We start from the raw sequence: 3,215 nt of genomic DNA on the forward strand, positions 1-3,215 counted from the left end.
GCATCCTGGCTTTCATATACAGAAAATCCTAGGAAACAAAAACAAGAAGCAAATGGACAAATAAAAACCCGCTCACAAAGATGACTGAGCAAAACAGAAAAACCTCAACCAAAAAGAAAACGGGAAATGTTAAAAACTGAAGCAACTTTAAAATGGGTCCAAAGGAAGATCAAATGATAAGGTGTTACATTGTAACGTAACGAGCTGGCAGTTTCTAAGGCTGCATCTGCTCCTGCTTCAGTATGACCTTGGGACTGTCACCTGCCCCCTCAGGTTCCGGGCATGCTTTCCGTAGTGGCTCTAGAGATGTCTCCTGAGACACCTCCATGATGCCTGCAGCCTGGGAGCATGGGAGAGACCCAAGCCCTGGCTCTCAGTGGCAAGCCACACCTCCCTGCCCCTGCCCCTGCCCCTGGTGCGGCTGGGGTGTGGAAGGCCCTGGCTCCTCGGGGCCAGGGCATGCCTGGGGAGAGGGGCCTGGCCTGGTTCCCCAGGGCGAGGCGGGCAGCGCAGGCCAGGCCTGAGGGTGGGAGGGTGGGTTTATTGCTGCGGCTCCTCTCCCCCCCTGCAGCGCCTGCTTCTAATGAAATTTTACGGCAGGTGGAAATGATCCGACTCCGCCGGCCCTAAAAGTACTTCTATTTATTCATTAAAGATATTTATATACTGACTCGCGCTTCCTGCCCGGCCCACCCCACTCCAGGTGCTCCTGGCCCTGCGGGAGGGGGAAGGGCTGCTGGGGCAGGTGACTGGTCGGCTCTCCCTCAGCACCACCCATGGCCTCCTCCTGGCCCCAAGCCCCAGGGTCTCTTGCTGCACAGGGTCACCTGTCTCTTTTAGGTCTCCTCCACAGAGAGTGGAAGGAACCTTCCAGATGTTCGCTGGACCACACTTCTTCCTCATTTACGCCTCCAAGGCTTCCAGGCGCCTGCCTGCCTCCCTCTGAACCAGCCTACGGGGAGCAGAGAAATGACCGGGGCCTGGGAGTAAGTCTGCGCAAACATCCCCACCCAGCTCCGTGGGTCTTGGCAGATCACAGAGTTCTCTCTGGTTCTGCAACAGCCCAGGGCAGCGGTTCTCAACCTGTGGGTCGTGACCCTTTTGGGGGTTGAATGACCCTTTCACAGGGGTCGCCCAATTCATAACAGTAGCAAAATGACAATGATGAAGTAGCGATGAAAATAATGTTATGGTTGGGAGGTCATTACAACATGAGGACCTGTATGAGAGGGTCACGGCACGAGGAAGGTGGAGAATTACTGGCCTAGGGTCATGCACCTCTGCCTGGCCTCCTTCAGGGGGCTGTGAAGGTCCCCACGTGGTCCCAAGTGCTGTAGTCTCTTTGGCCCCTGCAGGTTCCTCTGCCTGCAGGAGCTCTTACCTCTTGTCCGCCAACACTCAGGCCATCATCAAGCCCCTGTGAAAAGTCACTCATGATATACCTCCAGTGCTGGCCTGTCCCTGCTGACCCCTCTGTCCCCAGCTTTTTTGCTAACCTCCATGGAAGTCCATTACTTACTAAGACTCCCTGTTGGACTACTGAAGAAAGTTCCAGTGGCTTCTTCAAGCCCTAGTGCCCCGTCTGACCCAGCCCAGTGGGTGCTCAGCACTACCTCCTGGAGGGGACAGTGGAGGCAAAGCAGCGCAGAGTGAGCCCAGAGCTCCTGACTGGGCGCCAGCCTGGTGGGGGCACTCCTTGTGACACATTTCTAGAACCCTTCCCATGGGAGAGTGGCCAGAGCCAATCTCATCCAGGCAGAAGGTCCGGTCTCCAGGGACCCATGCAGGCGAGTCCTACGGCTGGCCAACCAGATGTGGTGTGAGGCAGGGATCGGGGCTGGGTCCCTCAGAGCCTGCAAGCTGGGTCCCCAAGGGCCCTTCCTTGGGTCCTTGGGAGAGGCTGCTTCTCAGGGACTTCCTGCACAAGTCCTCAGGGGTGGGGTGGGTGGGGGAAGCGGCTTCTGCTTCAGTGGGCTCTGCACTGACTGGTCGCGACCAGTCTCACCCAAGCCCCCTCTGACCAGTTGGGAAAGTGTGGCCTCGAGGTTAGGCTCTGGAGCCAGGTGACTTGTCCCATCCCCAGTTCTGGCACGTGGTACGGCCTGTCTCCGTGGTTTCCTCATCCTTGAAATGGGCTTGATGACCCAAGTCGCCACACCTCAGGCGAGAAAAGGCCTGAGCTCACAGGAAGAGCTCAAGGTCAATCTCCGTGACCCCGACCGAGAGAAAGAGATGGGCAGCAGGTAGCATGCTCTGCCCAGAGGTCCGAGAGGCCAGGATCTCGGCCCAGGTGAGTGCGGCGAGATGACAACAGCACACACTCACACACTCGCGGGGAGAAAGACAACGCGAGACCATCTCCAACTGGGGCATGCCGGCTTCTCTCTGACTTAGCAATCCAACTTGGAATTTAAATTCACACAAGTGTGAAATGACGCTCTAGACAAGGGTGCTCACTGCCGCAAGGCAATAGCCCAAGATTGGAAACAACCTAAATGCCCATGAGCGCCATTAACTAAATTAGGGTACAGCCCTGAACGGAGCGCCTGCTATTAAGAGGGGTGGGGGCAACCCGTGTGTTTGCCAGATGCACTGAGTGAAAGCTTGGGCAGGGCAGAGACCAGGCATGGTCACGGTTTGGGCTAAAACAGTATCTCTGCCCCTGACAATACTGGAAAGGCTAACTCGCAGCGGGTACTCGCAGGGGACGGGGTGGTGGATGCCAGGAGATGCCTCTGGCGGGGTGGCTTCGGCGGTGTCCTTCTGCACCTTCTGCAGTGACATCAAGGGCATGTGCTACCTAATCAAGACAGGTGACTGGAAGGCGCTGTGACTCCCGCACCGAGAGGAGCCCCACCGTGGTGCCACCAGCCGCTGTATGTGCACCCGAGAGCGAGCTCGACAGATTGAGAAATGTGGCTCTGCTCTTACCTCTACTGGTGGGTAAGGAAATCTAATCAAGAAGTTTCTGCCTTTAGGAAATCGAGTCTCGTCTCCCCGTTGACACTAAATTGACGCTTTCGGTAATGGCAGAAGATGCCACCTGGGCACTGGTGTGACTGCGGGGGTGATGGAAGGAGGCCTTCAAGCTTCTTGGCACTGTGTTTCCCCCCAGAGAGAGGAGGGAATGCAGCCTGCATGCAAATGTCCTGAAATGAGCCACAGCCCAGCTTGCCACGGCGGGGTTCGCTGGAGACCACCATGGGTACAGGGGC

The sequence above is a fragment of the Echinops telfairi genome, unplaced genomic scaffold (genome assembly GCF_000313985.2).
Source record: "Echinops telfairi isolate 266 unplaced genomic scaffold, ASM31398v2 ScPeMD7_5592;HRSCAF=6446, whole genome shotgun sequence".
Taxonomy (NCBI): Eukaryota; Metazoa; Chordata; class Mammalia; order Afrosoricida; family Tenrecidae; genus Echinops; species Echinops telfairi.